This window comes from Numenius arquata, chromosome 1 (genome assembly GCF_964106895.1).
Source record: "Numenius arquata chromosome 1, bNumArq3.hap1.1, whole genome shotgun sequence".
NCBI classification, from domain to species: domain Eukaryota; kingdom Metazoa; phylum Chordata; class Aves; order Charadriiformes; family Scolopacidae; genus Numenius; species Numenius arquata.
In genome coordinates this window covers 65800558-65822112 of record NC_133576.1, presented here as the reverse complement: position 1 = coordinate 65822112, position 21555 = coordinate 65800558, and positions in this window count along the sequence as shown.

Genomic DNA, 21555 nt, shown 5'->3' with positions numbered 1-21555 from the left:
GCCCCGACCCTCGTCCAGCCCAGCCTTCCCCCTGGCCTGCCCCACTCACTGCTTCCCCGAGCCAAACTGCAGCGGCGGCGCTGCCGGCTGGCACCCCTAGTGACACCCCTTTGTGACGTGTCCTCTCTGCTCTCATGGGTGCCACGGGGTCCCGCCGGCCAGCCACAGCCATTGTCCCTGGCTCTCTGGCCCCTGCAATGGGCAAAGCCAATATTTTTCTTCTGTTTCTGCTAGTTTTACGTACCTGAAGAACCCTTTCTTGTAGTTTTTTACCTCTCTGGCAAATTTCAATTTAAGCTGAGCTTTAGTTTTCTAACTGCATCTCTGGACACCCTGGCAATGCTCCTGTAGTTCTAAAGAGGTATTCGTCTGCTTTTCCATCTCTTGTATGCTTCTCTTTTGCTTTTGAGCAGACTCAGAAGCTTGCATTTAAACCAAGGGGGTCTCTTGCCCTGCCTACTTCCCTTACCTTTGAAGGGGATGAACAGGTTTTTGTGCTTCCAGGAGAGCATTCCTGAAAAACTCCCAGCACTCTCCAGAGGCTTCCTACAGAATCTCCCTTCCAACTGAGCTCTGAGCGAGCTGAAGTCTGCTCTTCGAAAATCTAAAATCTTTGTCTTAGTACTAACCTTCAGCGTGCTCAGCAGTATCCCAAACTCCACAACATTGTGGTCACTGCAGTCAAGGCTATCACTGAGATATTACAAAGCAAGTTTTCGTGGCTTGTAAGTAGCACGTCCAGCAGTACCTCATTCCTGGATGGCACATCTAATATTTGTATGAGCAAGCAGTCCTCTATGCATTTCAGGAACTTGATGGCTGACGTGAGCTGCTGTATTGTTCTTCCAGCAAATGTCTGGGTAGTTGAAGTCACCCATAAGAACCAGATTCTGTTGACCTGAAGGTTGCTTAAGTAACCTAAACATTGCTTTGTTGGCCTTGTCATCTTGGTTTGTAGGTCAGCAGCAGATGCCTACTGTAAGATCCCCCTTGGAGATGAGCTCTCTGATCTTGACCCAGAGGCATTTGATAGGGCCTTGATTTGTTCCCCATGCTGTGTGCGTTGGTATACATACACTTGAGATAGCTGGTCTTCTGGTTCACAACTTGGGAGGCAGCTAAGGAACATCTGTCGCAGCTCTGTTTGGCCTGGCTTATTTCCCAACTGGTTGCAATGGTGTGAGCATTGCCACTTTGGACCCCATCTCCCGAGTCCTTCAGTTTAAGGCCTGCCTCACCAAGTTGGCCAGCCTGCTGCCAAAGGTTCCCTTGCCTTTTCTAGATGGGTGGATCCTATCTGTCCCTAGCAGGCTATAGTCATTGAAGAATGTCCTGTTGGAATAAAAGCCAAAACCCTCATGACAGCACCACCCACATAGCCGGAAGTTGCTTTGCATTATACGTTTATTTCTGGCTGCAGTCTTTCCTCTAACTGGTAAAATGGAAGAAAACAAAACTTGTGCACCAATATTTTTCGCTTGCACCTTGAGGACTTTGTAGTCTTCCTTGATTCTGCCCAGATTCTGGCTTGAGGTGTCATTTGTGCTCCCATGGAAGAGTAGCAAAGAACTTGCTCTGCTCTGTTCCTGCCAAAGGCTCTTCTCTGCTGCTGCTGCAGCTGTGAAGGGAGCCAGGACTGGGATCCTGACCATGGGGCTCGGACAGGTTGCTCCCTGGCGGATATGATCTACTTTATCTTTACTTTTCTTTTCATTTAACTTCTTCTTACAAAGAATGGTCATATGACCACTAACAGATATGGCTCCGTAACTCTCCTGATAAATGGGTATCTGCTTTCATGTCAGGCTGGGCAGTCAGTCGTCTCTGGGTGCAATGCAGGGATATAATTGATTATCCAACATAGGAGAGAGGAGCAGAACTGTGAGTGCATGTGCTACATGAACATGTCTGAAAGCAGGAGAAAGAACTTCTCACTACTGTGAGAGGTCTCCTCGCTGCTGCTGCTGCTGCTGCTGCTGGTGCCATGTAAGGAGGCGGGAGCCCAACTCCAGGGCTAAGCTGGGCATGGAGCTCCCTGAGCAGGCCAGGGTTGCTCTTGTGCCATCCCTGCTGTCCTTACTGGGGAGTTTTTGGGGCCCTGGGAGCTCTTTCCTGCTGGGGGGGTTTGTGCTTTGCCCATTGCAGGGGCCAGAGAGCCAGGGACAATGGCTGTGGCCGGCCGGCGGGACTCATGAGAGCAGAGAGGACACGTCACAAAGGGGTGTCACTAGGGGTGCCAGCCGGCAGCGCCGCCGCTGCAGTTTGGCTCGGGGAAGCAGTGAGTGGGGCAGGCCAGGGGGAAGGCTGGGCTGGACGAGGGTCGGGGCAGAAGTGCTGGCCCCCGGGGGGTTTCTAAGGCTGGGGCAAGGGCACAGCCGCTGTGGGGAGCCCCTGGGGCAAGGCAGGGGCCACCTTTGGGGCGGGGCGCAGAGGGGCCCGGGGCTGCCAGCCATGGCCAGTGCCAGGGTGGTGGCTGTGGGGATGTGCCCCTGTCCCCGCAAAGGTCACCAATCTTCCTCTTGCAGCCTCTGAGCTCCCTCGCCCCCTCTCCCACCCACCCCTGGGCCACTGCATCTCCTGCCCCATCTGCCCCAGCCACCATCTTCCTCCCAGCCAGCCCCGCTGAGCTCCTTCTCTCCCTCCTCCTCCAGGCCATGGCTGTGAGCATCACCCACATCCTAACAGTGCTGAGCGTCCTGCAGTACGCCCTGAGAGTGGGGGACCAGCCAAACGCAGCCACACAAGACCTCCTGCGGCAACATGAAGAGCAGCAAAAGAGGGAGATGATGTGGCTTCTGGAGGAGATGGAACAGAGGACCCAGGAGCCACCCGCCCTCTACAAGCTCCTCATTGCCTGCCAGAACTGGCAGTTTTGGGCCTCTGCTGAAATCGTGCTCCTGCTCTTTGGTGTCTACTGGCTGCCCAGGCAGAGGAGCACTGACTCCGACAGCAGCAGCAAACTTGGAAACTCCAGCACAGCAGAGGAGGAAGAAGAGGAGGAGGAGGAGGAGAACTGGGAGCAGAATGACTGGGGGGAGAAACCAGACCCTTCTTACATCCTGGGCCACAACAAATCTCTGGAGAAGGTGGGGAATTCTGCTGCGTTTGACAAGCCCTTCCCCAGAGGAACTTTCTGATCCAGCCATGGGAGCAGGCAGCACCTACGAAGACCTGGCTGAGGAATACCTCCATGAGTACCCATGGATGTGTAGGATTATAGTATAGTCTTGGTAGATACAGATATAGTAGATCAGAGTTGATTCTTTCTTAGATGTCAATAAATTGGCTTGTTTGAATTAACACTCTGTCCCTGTATGCCTGGTCAAGGGTTTGTAAGGGAATGTGGGCCCCTCTGAGATGCTGCCATGCTCAGGTGCTGACAGATCTGGCGAGTGTTTTGTGGAGAAGCGGGTTTGGAGACTCTGTCTTCATCAACTCAGTTTTAAATCACTGAACTCCATGTCGTGGTTTAGCCTCAGCTGGCAGCGGAGAACCAGGTGGCCGCTCACTGACCCCCTACAGCTGTGGGATGAAGGGGAGAATCTGAAGAAAAAGGCAAAACTCGAGGGTTGAGACAAATGCAGTTTTACCAAGCAGCGAAGGAAAGAGGAAAACAAGAAGAAGAATACTGATAGAGGGATGTACAAGCACGATTACTGCACCACCACTCACCGACCTGTCCCAGAAAGCCCTCTCCCATTCCCAAGGGAGCTGGCAGTGCTTCTCCCTGGGAGCTCGCCTGCCAGCCGGGGCTCTGCCAGGCACCTCGGGGAGGGGAAAGCCTCCTCCGTCTCGGCTCCCTGATGCTTCCCATGCCCCGCTTCCCCTCCTCCAGCTCTTCTTGCTCCTGAGGGCTGCAGCTCTGGGGCAACAAAGAGCCATCCATAGGCACACACTCGCTTCCCCCCCCATGGCTGGGCAAGTCGTGAAACCCCATGCAGGTCTGTCAGAGCTCCACTTCCCCCTCCCTCTAAAGGGACTCTATGCGTCAAGAGCCCCTGGTCATCCTATGCCACCATACTCATCCTTCACATCTCCTTAGGATCTCGGGGCATTTCCACCTTTGTAAGTAGCATTAACGCTGAAAGAGAAGTGAGAAAATTGTGGAAAAGTACCACTGCCACATTGTTGTATGTCTCACCTGACCTGCATCTTGTGTATCTAGATTGTCCCTTCCAATTAACATACACACGCACACCTTTCAGTCCTGATGTTTCCCACAGTATCCTGAGATCCAATCCCTGGCAGTTTCTCTGCCTCATATTATTCCTCAATATTTTATATAAAATACTAATTGATGTGCTGAAGTTTTTGGCCCAGTTTTTGTGAAGATGCTGAAATGTTGGCTGGGGGCTGCTTTCATCTGCATCCATCTCCAGAACCTGCGTAACCGACAAAGAACCATGCGGCTGCCGCTCGCTCGGGCCGCCCCCCCCCCCCAACACGGCCGTAAGGGGAGAATCGGAAGGAAAAGGCAAAACTCGTGGGTTGAGACAAAGGCAGTTTAAAAGAAAAGCAAAGGGAAACAAGGAAAACAGCAACAATAACAATGAGAGAGCAATATGCAACCACGATTACGATAAAGCTGACCGCACCCAGGATGCCCCAGGTGGCTTCCCCACCTCAACTTCCTGCCCCGCACCCCTCCCCGGCCAGCTCCGGCTACCCCCTGGGCCTGGCTCCCAGGGGATGGAATACCTGTGTCCCTGCTAGATCCTGGGGAGAATTAACCCGATCCCCTCCGGAGCAGGACATTATCCACCCCTTATTCCATACCATCTATGCCATGCCCAGATCTTACAGTTTCCAATTAAATGCCACACCTTCCTCTGTCAGATAGATATATATATGTGTGTACCTATATATCCATACGGATATAATCATATAATCATAGAATTATAGAATGGTTAGAGTTGGAAGGGACCTTAAAGATCATCGAGTTCCAACCCCCCTGCCATGGGCAGGGACACCTCCACTAGAGCAGGTTGCTCAAAGCCCCATCCAGTCTGGCCTTAAGCACTTCCAGGGATGGGGCATCCACAACTTCCCTGGGCAACCTGTTCCAGTGCCTCACCACCCTCACAGTAAAGAATTTCTTCCTAATATCTAATCTAAATCTCCCCTCTTCCAATTCAAACCCATTACCCCTTGTCCTGTCACTACACTTCCTGACAAAGAGTCCCTCTCCGGCTCTCCTGTAGGCTCCCTTCAGATATTGGAAGGCTGCTATAAGGTCTCCCCGGAGCCTTCTCTTCTCCAGGCTGAACAACCCCAGCTCTCTCAGTCTGTCTTCATAGGGGAGGTGCTCCATCCCTCTGATCATCTTTGTGGCCCTCCGCTGGACCCGATCCAACAGGTCCATGTCCTTCCTGTGTTGAGGACTCCAAAGCTGGACACAGTATTCCAGGTGGGGTCTCACGAGCACAGAGTAGAGGGGCAGAATCACCTCCCGCGACCTGCCGGCCACACTTCTCTTGATGCAGCCCAGGATGTGGTTGGCTTTATGGGCTGCCAGCGCGCACTGCCGGCTCATGTTGAGCCTCTCATCCACCAACACCCCCAAGTTGATGAAAACAGAGTCTCCAAACCCGCTTCTCCACAAAACACTCGCCAGATCTGTCAGCACCTGAGCATGGCAGCATCTCAGAGGGGCCCACATTCCCTTACAAACCCTTGACCAGGCATACAGGGACAGAGTGTTAATTCAAACAAGCTAATTTATTGACATCTAAGAAAGAATCAACTCTGATCTACTATATCTGTATCTACCAAGACTATACTATAATCCTACACATCCATGGGTACTCATGGAGGTATTCCTCAGCCAGGTCTTCGTAGGTGCTGCCTGCTCCCACGGCTGGATCAGAAAGTTCCTCTGGGGAAGGGCTTGTCAAACGCAGCAGAATTCCCCACCTTCTCCAGAGATTTGTTGTGGCCCAGGATGTAAGAAGGGTCTGGTTTCTCCCCCCAGTCATTCTGCTCCCAGTTCTCCTCCTCCTCCTCCTCTTCTTCCTCCTCTGCTGTGCTGGAGTTTCCAAGTTTGCTGCTGCTGTCGGAGTCAGTGCTCCTCTGCCTGGGCAGCCAGTAGACACCAAAGAGCAGGAGCGTGATTTCAGCAGAGGCCCAAAACTGCCAGTTCTGGCAGGCAATGAGGAGCTTGTAGAGGGCGGGTGGCTCCTGGGTCCTCTGTTCCATCTCCTCCAGAAGCCACATCATCTCCCTCTTTTGCTGCTCTTCATGTTGCCGCAGGAGGTCTTGTGTGGCTGCGTTTGGCTGGTCCCCCACTCTCAGGGCGTACTGCAGGACGCTCAGCACTGTTAGGATGTGGGTGATGCTCACAGCCATGGCCTGGAGGAGGAGGGAGAGAAGGGGCTCAGCGGGGCTGGCTGGGAGGAAGATGGTGGCTGGGGCAGATGGGGCAGGAGATGCAGTGGCCCAGGGGTGGGTGGGAGAGGGGGCGAGGGAGCTCAGAGGCTGCAAGAGGAAGATTGGTGACCTTTGCGGGGACAGGGGCACATCCCCACAGCCACCACCCTGGCACTGGCCATGGCTGGCAGCCCCGGGCCCCTCTGCGCCCCGCCCCAAAGGTGGCCCCTGCCTTGCCCCAGGGGCTCCCCACAGCGGCTGTGCCCTTGCCCCAGCCTTAGAAACCCCCCGGGGGCCAGCACTTCTGCCCCGACCCTCGTCCAGCCCAGCCTTCCCCCTGGCCTGCCCCACTCACTGCTTCCCCGAGCCAAACTGCAGCGGCGGCGCTGCCGGCTGGCACCCCTAGTGACACCCCTTTGTGACGTGTCCTCTCTGCTCTCATGGGTGCCACGGGGTCCCGCCGGCCAGCCACAGCCATTGTCCCTGGCTCTCTGGCCCCTGCAATGGGCAAAGCCAATATTTTTCTTCTGTTTCTGCTAGTTTTACGTACCTGAAGAACCCTTTCTTGTAGTTTTTTACCTCTCTGGCAAATTTCAATTTAAGCTGAGCTTTAGTTTTCTAACTGCATCTCTGGACACCCTGGCAATGCTCCTGTAGTTCTAAAGAGGTATTCGTCTGCTTTTCCATCTCTTGTATGCTTCTCTTTTGCTTTTGAGCAGACTCAGAAGCTTGCATTTAAACCAAGGGGGTCTCTTGCCCTGCCTACTTCCCTTACCTTTGAAGGGGATGAACAGGTTTTTGTGCTTCCAGGAGAGCATTCCTGAAAAACTCCCAGCACTCTCCAGAGGCTTCCTACAGAATCTCCCTTCCAACTGAGCTCTGAGCGAGCTGAAGTCTGCTCTTCGAAAATCTAAAATCTTTGTCTTAGTACTAACCTTCAGCGTGCTCAGCAGTATCCCAAACTCCACAACATTGTGGTCACTGCAGTCAAGGCTATCACTGAGATATTACAAAGCAAGTTTTCGTGGCTTGTAAGTAGCACGTCCAGCAGTACCTCATTCCTGGATGGCACATCTAATATTTGTATGAGCAAGCAGTCCTCTATGCATTTCAGGAACTTGATGGCTGACGTGAGCTGCTGTATTGTTCTTCCAGCAAATGTCTGGGTAGTTGAAGTCACCCATAAGAACCAGATTCTGTTGACCTGAAGGTTGCTTAAGTAACCTAAACATTGCTTTGTTGGCCTTGTCATCTTGGTTTGTAGGTCAGCAGCAGATGCCTACTGTAAGATCCCCCTTGGAGATGAGCTCTCTGATCTTGACCCAGAGGCATTTGATAGGGCCTTGATTTGTTCCCCATGCTGTGTGCGTTGGTATACATACACTTGAGATAGCTGGTCTTCTGGTTCACAACTTGGGAGGCAGCTAAGGAACATCTGTCGCAGCTCTGTTTGGCCTGGCTTATTTCCCAACTGGTTGCAATGGTGTGAGCATTGCCACTTTGGACCCCATCTCCCGAGTCCTTCAGTTTAAGGCCTGCCTCACCAAGTTGGCCAGCCTGCTGCCAAAGGTTCCCTTGCCTTTTCTAGATGGGTGGATCCTATCTGTCCCTAGCAGGCTATAGTCATTGAAGAATGTCCTGTTGGAATAAAAGCCAAAACCCTCATGACAGCACCACCCACATAGCCGGAAGTTGCTTTGCATTATACGTTTATTTCTGGCTGCAGTCTTTCCTCTAACTGGTAAAATGGAAGAAAACAAAACTTGTGCACCAATATTTTTCGCTTGCACCTTGAGGACTTTGTAGTCTTCCTTGATTCTGCCCAGATTCTGGCTTGAGGTGTCATTTGTGCTCCCATGGAAGAGTAGCAAAGAACTTGCTCTGCTCTGTTCCTGCCAAAGGCTCTTCTCTGCTGCTGCTGCAGCTGTGAAGGGAGCCAGGACTGGGATCCTGACCATGGGGCTCGGACAGGTTGCTCCCTGGCGGATATGATCTACTTTATCTTTACTTTTCTTTTCATTTAACTTCTTCTTACAAAGAATGGTCATATGACCACTAACAGATATGGCTCCGTAACTCTCCTGATAAATGGGTATCTGCTTTCATGTCAGGCTGGGCAGTCAGTCGTCTCTGGGTGCAATGCAGGGATATAATTGATTATCCAACATAGGAGAGAGGAGCAGAACTGTGAGTGCATGTGCTACATGAACATGTCTGAAAGCAGGAGAAAGAACTTCTCACTACTGTGAGAGGTCTCCTCGCTGCTGCTGCTGCTGCTGCTGCTGGTGCCATGTAAGGAGGCGGGAGCCCAACTCCAGGGCTAAGCTGGGCATGGAGCTCCCTGAGCAGGCCAGGGTTGCTCTTGTGCCATCCCTGCTGTCCTTACTGGGGAGTTTTTGGGGCCCTGGGAGCTCTTTCCTGCTGGGGGGTTTGTGCTTTGCCCATTGCAGGGGCCAGAGAGCCAGGGACAATGGCTGTGGCTGGCCGGCGGGACTCATGAGAGCAGAGAGGACACGTCACAAAGGGGTGTCACTAGGGGTGCCAGCCGGCAGCGCCGCCGCTGCAGTTTGGCTCGGGGAAGCAGTGAGTGGGGCAGGCCAGGGGGAAGGCTGGGCTGGACGAGGGTCGGGGCAGAAGTGCTGGCCCCCGGGGGGTTTCTAAGGCTGGGGCAAGGGCACAGCCGCTGTGGGGAGCCCCTGGGGCAAGGCAGGGGCCACCTTTGGGGCGGAGCGCAGAGGGGCCCGGGGCTGCCAGCCATGGCCAGTGCCAGGGTGGTGGCTGTGGGGATGTGCCCCTGTCCCCGCAAAGGTCACCAATCTTCCTCTTGCAGCCTCTGAGCTCCCTCGCCCCCTCTCCCACCCACCCCTGGGCCACTGCATCTCCTGCCCCATCTGCCCCAGCCACCATCTTCCTCCCAGCCAGCCCCGCTGAGCCCCTTCTCTCCCTCCTCCTCCAGGCCATGGCTGTGAGCATCACCCACATCCTAACAGTGTTGAGCGTCCTGCAGTACGCCCTGAGAGTGGGGGACCAGCCAAACGCAGCCACACAAGACCTCCTGCGGCAACATGAAGAGCAGCAAAAGAGGGAGATGATGTGGCTTCTGGAGGAGATGGAACAGAGGACCCAGGAGCCACCCGCCCTCTACAAGCTCCTCATTGCCTGCCAGAACTGGCAGTTTTGGGCCTCTGCTGAAATCGTGCTCCTGCTCTTTGGTGTCTACTGGCTGCCCAGGCAGAGGAGCACTGACTCCGACAGCAGCAGCAAACTTGGAAACTCCAGCACAGCAGAGGAGGAAGAAGAGGAGGAGGAGGAGGAGAACTGGGAGCAGAATGACTGGGGGGAGAAACCAGACCCTTCTTACATCCTGGGCCACAACAAATCTCTGGAGAAGGTGGGGAATTCTGCTGCGTTTGACAAGCCCTTCCCCAGAGGAACTTTCTGATCCAGCCGTGGGAGCAGGCAGCACCTACGAAGACCTGGCTGAGGAATACCTCCATGAGTACCCATGGATGTGTAGGATTATAGTATAGTCTTGGTAGATACAGATATAGTAGATCAGAGTTGATTCTTTCTTAGATGTCAATAAATTGGCTTGTTTGAATTAACACTCTGTCCCTGTATGCCTGGTCAAGGGTTTGTAAGGGAATGTGGGCCCCTCTGAGATGCTGCCATGCTCAGGTGCTGACAGATCTGGCGAGTGTTTTGTGGAGAAGCGGGTTTGGAGACTCTGTCTTCATCAACTCAGTTTTAAATCACTGAACTCCATGTCGTGGTTTAGCCTCAGCTGGCAGCGGAGAACCAGGTGGCCGCTCACTGACCCCCTACAGCTGTGGGATGAAGGGGAGAATCTGAAGAAAAAGGCAAAACTCGAGGGTTGAGACAAATGCAGTTTTACCAAGCAGCGAAGGAAAGAGGAAAACAAGAAGAAGAATACTGATAGAGGGATGTACAAGCACGATTACTGCACCACCACTCACCGACCTGTCCCAGAAAGCCCTCTCCCATTCCCAAGGGAGCTGGCAGTGCTTCTCCCTGGGAGCTCACCTGCCAGCCGGGGCTCTGCCAGGCACCTCGGGGAGGGGAAAGCCTCCTCCGTCTCGGCTCCCTGATGCTTCCCATGCCCCGCTTCCCCTCCTCCAGCTCTTCTTGCTCCTGAGGGCTGCAGCTCTGGGGCAACAAAGAGCCATCCATAGGCACACACTCGCTTCCCCCCCCATGGCTGGGCAAGTCGTGAAACCCCATGCAGGTCTGTCAGAGCTCCACTTCCCCCTCCCTCTAAAGGGACTCTATGCGTCAAGAGCCCCTGGTCATCCTATGCCACCATACTCATCCTTCACATCTCCTTAGGATCTCGGGGCATTTCCACCTTTGTAAGTAGCATTAACGCTGAAAGAGAAGTGAGAAAATTGTGGAAAAGTACCACTGCCACATTGTTGTATGTCTCACCTGACCTGCATCTTGTGTATCTAGATTGTCCCTTCCAATTAACATACACACGCACACCTTTCAGTCCTGATGTTTCCCACAGTATCCTGAGATCCAATCCCTGGCAGTTTCTCTGCCTCATATTATTCCTCAATATTTTATATAAAATACTAATTGATGTGCTGAAGTTTTTGGCCCAGTTTTTGTGAAGATGCTGAAATGTTGGCTGGGGGCTGCTTTCATCTGCATCCATCTCCAGAACCTGCGTAACCGACAAAGAACCATGCGGCTGCCGCTCGCTCGGGCCGCCCCCCCCCCCCAACACGGCCGTAAGGGGAGAATCGGAAGGAAAAGGCAAAACTCGTGGGTTGAGACAAAGGCAGTTTAAAAGAAAAGCAAAGGGAAACAAGGAAAACAGAATCATAGAATCATAGAATCATAGAATGGCTAGAGTTGGAAAGGACCTTAAAGATCATCGAGTTCCAACCCCCCTGCCATGGGCAGGGACACCTCTCACTAGAGCAGGTTGCTCAAAGCCCCATCCAGCCTGGCCTTGAACACTTCCAGGGATGGGGCATCCTCAACTTCTCTGGGCAACCTGTTCCAGTGCCTCACCACCCTCACAGTAAAGAATTTCTTCCTTATATCTAATCTAAATCTCTTCTCTTCCAATTTAAAACCATTGCCCCTTGTCCTGTCACCACTCTTCCTGACAAAGAGTCCCTCTTCAGCTCTTCTGTAGGCTCCCTTCAGGTATTGAGAGGCTGTTATAAGGTCTCCCCGGAGCCTTCTCTTCTCCAGGCTGAACAACCCCAGCTCTCTCAGTCTGTCTTCATAGGAGAGGTGCTCCATCCCTCTGATCATCCTCGTGGCCCTCCGCTGGACCCGTTCCAACAGGTCCATGTCCTTTCTGTGTTGAGGACTCCAAAGCTGGACACAGTACTCCAGGAGGGGTCTCACGAGCGCAGAGTAGAGGGGCAGAATCGCCTCGCGAGACCTGCTGGCCACACTTCTCCTGATGCAGCCCAGGACACGGTTGGCTCTCTGGGCTGCCAGTGCACACTGCCTGCTCATGTTGAGCTTCTCATCCATAAGCACTCCCAAGTCCTTCTCCTCGGGGCTGCTCTCCAGCCATTCTCCACCCAACTTGTATTTGTGCCTGGGGTTGCCACGTCCCAGGTGCAGGACCCTGCACTTGGCTTGGTTGAACTTCATGCAATTTGCACGAGCCCACCTCTCCAGCCTGTCTAGGTCCCTCTGGATGGCATCCCTTCCCTCCAGCGTGTCAACTGCGCCACCGAGCTTGGTGTCATCAGCAAACTTGCTGAGGGTGCACTCTATCCCACTGTCCATGTCACCGACAAAGATGTTAAATAGTACTGGTCCCAGTACCGACCCCTGCGGAACACCACTCGTTACTGGCCGCCACCTGGACATTGAGCCATTGATTGTAACCCTTTGGATGCGGCCATCCAGCCAGTTCCTTATCCACCGAGTGGTCCATCCATCGAATCCATGAATTTCCAATTTTGAGACCAGGATGTCGTGCGGGACAGTGTCAAATGCTTTGCATAAGTCCAGGTAAATGACGTCAGTCGCTCTGCCCTTGTCTACCAAGTCTGTGGCAGTATTGTAAAAGGCCACCAAATTTGTCAGGCACGATTTGCCCTTGGTGAAGCCATGTTGGCTGTTTCCAATCACTTCTTTATTCTCCATGTGCCTTAGCAAGGATTTCAGGAGGATCTGCTCCATGACCTTGCCAGGCACAGAGGTGAGACTGACCGGCCTGTAGTTTCCCGGGTCTTCTTTGTTTCCTTTTTTGAATATTGGAGTTATGTTCCCTTTTTTCCAGTCAGTGGGAACTTCACCAGACTGCCACGATTTCTCAAAATATGATGGAGAGGGGCTTAGCAACTTCGTCCGCCAGTTCTCTCAGGACCCGTGGATCCTGAGATCAGCAGCAGCAACAGCAACAATAACAATGAGAGAGCAATATGCAACCACGATTACGATAAAGCTGACCGCACCCAGGATGCCCCAGGTGGCTTCCCCACCTCAACTTCCTGCCCCGCACCCCTCCCCGGCCAGCTCCGGCTACCCCCTGGGCCTGGCTCCCAGGGGATGGAATACCTGTGTCCCTGCTAGATCCTGGGGAGAATTAACCCGATCCCCTCCGGAGCAGGACATTATCCACCCCTTATTCCATACCATCTATGCCATGCCCAGATCTTACAGTTTCCAATTAAATGCCACACCTTCCTCTGTCAGATAGATATATATATGTGTGTACCTATATATCCATACAGATATAATCATATAATCATAGAATTATAGAATGGTTAGAGTTGGAAGGGACCTTAAAGATCATCGAGTTCCAACCCCCCTGCCATGGGCAGGGACACCTCCACTAGAGCAGGTTGCTCAAAGCCCCATCCAGTCTGGCCTTAAGCACTTCCAGGGATGGGGCATCCACAACTTCCCTGGGCAACCTGTTCCAGTGCCTCACCACCCTCACAGTAAAGAATTTCTTCCTAATATCTAATCTAAATCTCCCCTTTTCCAATTCAAACCCATTACCCCTTGTCCTGTCACTACACTTCCTGACAAAGAGTCCCTCTCCGGCTCTCCTGTAGGCTCCCTTCAGATATTGGAAGGCTGCTATAAGGTCTCCCCGGAGCCTTCTCTTCTCCAGGCTGAACAACCCCAGCTCTCTCAGCCTGTCTTCATAGGGGAGGTGCTCCATCCCTCTGATCATCTTTGTGGCCCTCCGCTGGACCCGATCCAACAGGTCCATGTCCTTCCTGTGTTGAGGACTCCAAAGCTGGACACAGTATTCCAGGTGGGGTCTCACGAGCACAGAGTAGAGGGGCAGAATCACCTCCCGCGACCTGCCGGCCACACTTCTCTTGATGCAGCCCAGGATGTGGTTGGCTTTATGGGCTGCCAGCGCGCACTGCCGGCTCATGTTGAGCCTCTCATCCACCAACACCCCCAAGTTGATGAAAACAGAGTCTCCAAACCCGCTTCTCCACAAAACACTCGCCAGATCTGTCAGCACCTGAGCATGGCAGCATCTCAGAGGGGCCCACATTCCCTTACAAACCCTTGACCAGGCATACAGGGACAGAGTGTTAATTCAAACAAGCTAATTTATTGACATCTAAGAAAGAATCAACTCTGATCTACTATATCTGTATCTACCAAGACTATACTATAATCCTACACATCCATGGGTACTCATGGAGGTATTCCTCAGCCAGGTCTTCGTAGGTGCTGCCTGCTCCCATGGCTGGATCAGAAAGTTCCTCTGGGGAAGGGCTTGTCAAACGCAGCAGAATTCCCCACCTTCTCCAGAGATTTGTTGTGGCCCAGGATGTAAGAAGGGTCTGGTTTCTCCCCCCAGTCATTCTGCTCCCAGTTCTCCTCCTCCTCCTCCTCTTCTTCCTCCTCTGCTGTGCTGGAGTTTCCAAGCTTGCTGCTGCTGTCGGAGTCAGTGCTCCTCTGCCTGGGCAGCCAGTAGACACCAAAGAGCAGGAGCACGATTTCAGCAGAGGCCCAAAACTGCCAGTTCTGGCAGGCAATGAGGAGCTTGTAGAGGGCGGGTGGCTCCTGGGTCCTCTGTTCCATCTCCTCCAGAAGCCACATCATCTCCCTCTTTTGCTGCTCTTCATGTTGCCGCAGGAGGTCTTGTGTGGCTGCGTTTGGCTGGTCCCCCACTCTCAGGGCGTACTGCAGGACGCTCAGCACTGTTAGGATGTGGGTGATGCTCACAGCCATGGCCTGGAGGAGGAGGGAGAGAAGGGGCTCAGCGGGGCTGGCTGGGAGGAAGATGGTGGCTGGGGCAGATGGGGCAGGAGATGCAGTGGCCCAGGGGTGGGTGGGAGAGGGGGCGAGGGAGCTCAGAGGCTGCAAGAGGAAGATTGGTGACCTTTGCGGGGACAGGGGCACATCCCCACAGCCACCACCCTGGCACTGGCCATGGCTGGCAGCCCCGGGCCCCTCTGCGCCCCGCCCCAAAGGTGGCCCCTGCCTTGCCCCAGGGGCTCCTCACAGCGGCTGTGCCCTTGCCCCAGCCTTAGAAACCCCCCGGGGGCCAGCACTTCTGCCCCGACCCTCGTCCAGCCCAGCCTTCCCCCTGGCCTGCCCCACTCACTGCTTCCCCGAGCCAAACTGCAGCGGCGGCGCTGCCGGCTGGCACCCCTAGTGACACCCCTTTGTGACGTGTCCTCTCTGCTCTCATGGGTGCCACGGGGTCCCGCCGGCCGGCCACAGCCATTGTCCCTGGCTCTCTGGCCCCTGCAATGGGCAAAGCCAATATTTTTCTTCTGTTTCTGCTAGTTTTACGTACCTGAAGAACCCTTTCTTGTAGTTTTTTACCTCTCTGGCAAATTTCAATTTAAGCTGAGCTTTAGTTTTCTAACTGCATCTCTGGACACCCTGGCAATGCTCCTGTAGTTCTAAAGAGGTATTCGTCTGCTTTTCCATCTCTTGTATGCTTCTCTTTTGCTTTTGAGCAGACTCAGAAGCTTGCATTTAAACCAAGGGGGTCTCTTGCCCTGCCTACTTCCCTTACCTTTGAAGGGGATGAACAGGTTTTTGTGCTTCCAGGAGAGCATTCCTGAAAAACTCCCAGCACTCTCCAGAGGCTTCCTACAGAATCTCCCTTCCAACTGAGCTCTGAGCGAGCTGAAGTCTGCTCTTCGAAAATCTAAAATCTTTGTCTTAGTACTAACCTTCAGCGTGCTCAGCAGTATCCCAAACTCCACAACATTGTGGTCACTGCAGTCAAGGCTATCACTGAGATATTACAAAGCAAGTTTTCGTGGCTTGTAAGTAGCACGTCCAGCAGTACCTCATTCCTGGATGGCACATCTAATATTTGTATGAGCAAGCAGTCCTCTATGCATTTCAGGAACTTGATGGCTGACGTGAGCTGCTGTATTGTTCTTCCAGCAAATGTCTGGGTAGTTGAAGTCACCCATAAGAACCAGATTCTGTTGACCTGAAGGTTGCTTAAGTAACCTAAACATTGCTTTGTTGGCCTTGTCATCTTGGTTTGTAGGTCAGCAGCAGATGCCTACTGTAAGATCCCCCTTGGAGATGAGCTCTCTGATCTTGACCCAGAGGCATTTGATAGGGCCTTGATTTGTTCCCCATGCTGTGTGCGTTGGTATACATACACTTGAGATAGCTGGTCTTCTGGTTCACAACTTGGGAGGCAGCTAAGGAACATCTGTCGCAGCTCTGTTTGGCCTGGCTTATTTCCCAACTGGTTGCAATGGTGTGAGCATTGCCACTTTGGACCCCATCTCCCGAGTCCTTCAGTTTAAGGCCTGCCTCACCAAGTTGGCCAGCCTGCTGCCAAAGGTTCCCTTGCCTTTTCTAGATGGGTGGATCCTATCTGTCCCTAGCAGGCTATAGTCATTGAAGAATGTCCTGTTGGAATAAAAGCCAAAACCCTCATGACAGCACCACCCACATAGCCGGAAGTTGCTTTGCATTATACGTTTATTTCTGGCTGCAGTCTTTCCTCTAACTGGTAAAATGGAAGAAAACAAAACTTGTGCACCAATATTTTTCGCTTGCACCTTGAGGACTTTGTAGTCTTCCTTGATTCTGCCCAGATTCTGGCTTGAGGTGTCATTTGTGCTCCCATGGAAGAGTAGCAAAGAACTTGCTCTGCTCTGTTCCTGCCAAAGGCTCTTCTCTGCTGCTGCTGCAGCTGTGAAGGGAGCCAGGACTGGGATCCTGACCATGGGGCTCGGACAGGTTGCTCCCTGGCGGATATGATCTACTTTATCTTTACTTTTCTTTTCATTTAACTTCTTCTTACAAAGAATGGTCATATGACCACTAACAGATATGGCTCCGTAACTCTCCTGATAAATGGGTATCTGCTTTCATGTCAGGCTGGGCAGTCAGTCGTCTCTGGGTGCAATGCAGGGATATAATTGATTATCCAACATAGGAGAGAGGAGCAGAACTGTGAGTGCATGTGCTACATGAACATGTCTGAAAGCAGGAGAAAGAACTTCTCACTACTGTGAGAGGTCTCCTCGCTGCTGCTGCTGCTGCTGCTGCTGGTGCCATGTAAGGAGGCGGGAGCCCAACTCCAGGGCTAAGCTGGGCATGGAGCTCCCTGAGCAGGCCAGGGTTGCTCTTGTGCCATCCCTGCTGTCCTTACTGGGGAGTTTTTGGGGCCCTGGGAGCTCTTTCCTGCTGGGGGGTTTGTGCTTTGCCCATTGCAGGGGCCAGAGAGCCAGGGACAATGGCTGTGGCTGGCCGGCGGGACTCATGAGAGCAGAGAGGACACGTCACAAAGGGGTGTCACTAGGGGTGCCAGCCGGCAGCGCCGCCGCTGCAGTTTGGCTCGGGGAAGCAGTGAGTGGGGCAGGCCAGGGGGAAGGCTGGGCTGGACGAGGGTCGGGGCAGAAGTGCTGGCCCCCGGGGGGTTTCTAAGGCTGGGGCAAGGGCACAGCCGCTGTGGGGAGCCCCTGGGGCAAGGCAGGGGCCACCTTTGGGGCGGAGCGCAGAGGGGCCCGGGGCTGCCAGCCATGGCCAGTGCCAGGGTGGTGGCTGTGGGGATGTGCCCCTGTCCCCGCAAAGGTCACCAATCTTCCTCTTGCAGCCTCTGAGCTCCCTCGCCCCCTCTCCCACCCACCCCTGGGCCACTGCATCTCCTGCCCCATCTGCCCCAGCCACCATCTTCCTCCCAGCCAGCCCCGCTGAGCCCCTTCTCTCCCTCCTCCTCCAGGCCATGGCTGTGAGCATCACCCACATCCTAACAGTGCTGAGCGTCCTGCAGTACGCCCTGAGAGTGGGGGACCAGCCAAATGCAGCCACACAAGACCTCCTGCGGCAACATGAAGAGCAGCAAAAGAGGGAGATGATGTGGCTTCTGGAGGAGATGGAACAGAGGACCCAGGAGCCACCCGCCCTCTACAAGCTCCTCATTGCCTGCCAGAACTGGCAGTTTTGGGCCTCTGCTGAAATCGCGCTCCTGCTCTTTGGTGTCTACTGGCTGCCCAGGCAGAGGAGCACTGACTCCGACAGCAGCAGCAAACTTGGAAACTCCAGCACAGCAGAGGAGGAAGAAGAGGAGGAGGAGGAGGAGAACTGGGAGCAGAATGACTGGGGGGAGAAACCAGACCCTTCTTACATCCTGGGCCACAACAAATCTCTGGAGAAGGTGGGGAATTCTGCTGCGTTTGACAAGCCCTTCCCCAGAGGAACTTTCTGATCCAGCCATGGGAGCAGGCAGCACCTACGAAGACCTGGCTGAGGAATACCTCCATGAGTACCCATGGATGTGTAGGATTATAGTATAGTCTTGGTAGATACAGATATAGTAGATCAGAGTTGATTCTTTCTTAGATGTCAATAAATTGGCTTGTTTGAATTAACACTCTGTCCCTGTATGCCTGGTCAAGGGTTTGTAAGGGAATGTGGGCCCCTCTGAGATGCTGCCATGCTCAGGTGCTGACAGATCTGGCGAGTGTTTTGTGGAGAAGCGGGTTTGGAGACTCTGTCTTCATCAACTCAGTTTTAAATCACTGAACTCCATGTCGTGGTTTAGCCTCAGCTGGCAGCGGAGAACCAGGTGGCCGCTCACTGACCCCCTACAGCTGTGGGATGAAGGGGAGAATCTGAAGAAAAAGGCAAAACTCGAGGGTTGAGACAAATGCAGTTTTACCAAGCAGCGAAGGAAAGAGGAAAACAAGAAGAAGAATACTGATAGAGGGATGTACAAGCACGATTACTGCACCACCACTCACCGACCTGTCCCAGAAAGCCCTCTCCCATTCCCAAGGGAGCTGGCAGTGCTTCTCCCTGGGAGCTCGCCTGCCAGCCGGGGCTCTGCCAGGCACCTCGGGGAGGGGAAAGCCTCCTCCGTCTCGGCTCCCTGATGCTTCCCATGCCCCGCTTCCCCTCCTCCAGCTCTTCTTGCTCCTGAGGGCTGCAGCTCTGGGGCAACAAAGAGCCATCCATAGGCACACACTCGCTTCCCCCCCCATGGCTGGGCAAGTCGTGAAACCCCATGCAGGTCTGTCAGAGCTCCACTTCCCCCTCCCTCTAAAGGGACTCTATGCGTCAAGAGCCCCTGGTCATCCTATGCCACCATACTCATCCTTCACATCTCCTTAGGATCTCGGGGCATTTCCACCTTTGTAAGTAGCATTAACGCTGAAAGAGAAGTGAGAAAATTGTGGAAAAGTACCACTGCCACATTGTTGTATGTCTCACCTGACCTGCATCTTGTGTATCTAGATTGTCCCTTCCAATTAACATACACACGCACACCTTTCAGTCCTGATGTTTCCCACAGTATCCTGAGATCCAATCCCTGGCAGTTTCTCTGCCTCATATTATTCCTCAATATTTTATATAAAATACTAATTGATGTGCTGAAGTTTTTGGCCCAGTTTTTGTGAAGATGCTGAAATGTTGGCTGGGGGCTGCTTTCATCTGCATCCATCTCCAGAACCTGCGTAACCGACAAAGAACCATGCGGCTGCCGCTCGCTCGGGCCGCCCCCCCCCCCCAACACGGCCGTAAGGGGAGAATCGGAAGGAAAAGGCAAAACTCGTGGGTTGAGACAAAGGCAGTTTAAAAGAAAAGCAAAGGGAAACAAGGAAAACAGCAACAATAACAATGAGAGAGCAATATGCAACCACGATTACGATAAAGCTGACCGCACCCAGGATGCCCCAGGTGGCTTCCCCACCTCAACTTCCTGCCCCGCACCCCTCCCCGGCCAGCTCCGGCTACCCCCTGGGCCTGGCTCCCAGGGGATGGAATACCTGTGTCCCTGCTAGATCCTGGGGAGAATTAACCCGATCCCCTCCGGAGCAGGACATTATCCACCCCTTATTCCATACCATCTATGCCATGCCCAGATCTTACAGTTTCCAATTAAATGCCACACCTTCCTCTGTCAGATAGATATATATATGTGTGTACCTATATATCCATACAGATATAATCATATAATCATAGAATTATAGAATGGTTAGAGTTGGAAGGGACCTTAAAGATCATCGAGTTCCAACCCCCCTGCCATGGGCAGGGACACCTCCACTAGAGCAGGTTGCTCAAAGCCCCATCCAGTCTGGCCTTAAGCACTTCCAGGGATGGGGCATCCACAACTTCCCTGGGCAACCTGTTCCAGTGCCTCACCACCCTCACAGTAAAGAATTTCTTCCTAATATCTAATCTAAATCTCCCCTCTTCCAATTCAAACCCATTACCCCTTGTCCTGTCACTACACTTCCTGACAAAGAGTCCCTCTCCGGCTCTCCTGTAGGCTCCCTTCAGATATTGGAAGGCTGCTATAAGGTCTCCCCGGAGCCTTCTCTTCTCCAGGCTGAACAACCCCAGCTCTCTCAGCCTGTCTTCATAGGGGAGGTGCTCCATCCCTCTGATCATCTTTGTGGCCCTCCGCTGGACCCGATCCAACAGGTCCATGTCCTTCCTGTGTTGAGGACTCCAAAGCTGGACACAGTATTCCAGGTGGGGTCTCACGAGCACAGAGTAGAGGGGCAGAATCACCTCCCGCGACCTGCCGGCCACACTTCTCTTGATGCAGCCCAGGATGTGGTTGGCTTTATGGGCTGCCAGCGCGCACTGCCGGCTCATGTTGAGCCTCTCATCCACCAACACCCCCAAGTCCTTCTCCTCAGGGCTGCTCTCCAGCCATTCTCTGCCCAACCTGTATTTGTGCCTGGGATTGCCACGTCCCAGGTGCAGGACCCTGCACTTGGCCTAGTTGAACTTCATGCGATTTGCATGAGCCCATCTCTCAAGCCTGTCCAGGTCCCTCTGGATGGCATCCCTTCCTTCCAGCGTGTCGACCGCGCCACCGAGCTTGGTGTCGTCGGCAAACTTGCTGAGGGTGCACTCTATCCCACTGTCCATGTCTCCAACAAAGATGTTGAACAGCACTGGTCCCAGTACCGACCCCTGAGGAACTCCACTCGTCACTGGCCACCAATTGTACATTGAACCATTGACCACAACCCTTTGAGTGCGGCCATCCAGCCAGTTCCTGATCCACCGAGTGGTCCATCCATCGAACCCATGACTTTCCAATTTTGAGGCCAGGATTTCGTGCGGGACAGCGTCAAACGCTTTGCCTAAGTCCAGGTAGATGACGTCTGTTGCTCTGCCCTTGTCCACCAACCCTGTGGCAGTATTGTAAAAGGCCACCAAATTTGTCAGGCACGATTTGCCCTTGGTGAAGCCATGCTGGCTGTCTCCAATCACCTCTTTATTTTCCATGTGCCTTAGCAGAGATTCCAGGAGGATCTGCTCCATGATCTTGCCAGGCACAGAGGTGAGGCTGACTGGCCTATAGTTCCCTGGGTCTTCCTTTTTTCCTTTTTTGAATATCGGGGTTATGTTCCCTTTTCCAGTCAGTGGGAACTTCGCCAGATTGCCACGATTTCTCAAATATGATGGAAAGCGGCTTAGCCACTTCATCCGCCAGCTCCCTCAGGACCCGTGGGTGGATTTCATCAGGTCCCATGGATGGATTTCATCAGGTCCCATGGACTTATGCACCTTCAGGTTCCTTAATAGGTCTCGAACCTGATCTTCTCCTACTGTGGGCAGTTCTTCATTCGCAGAGCCCTTGTTTTTGCCTTCCGTGACTTGGGCAGTGTGGTTAGAGCCCTTGTCGGTGAAGACTGAGGCAAAAAAATTGGTCAGTAGCTCAGCCTTATCCATATCCCGGGAGGTCAGGTCTCCCGTTTCCTTCCAGAGAAG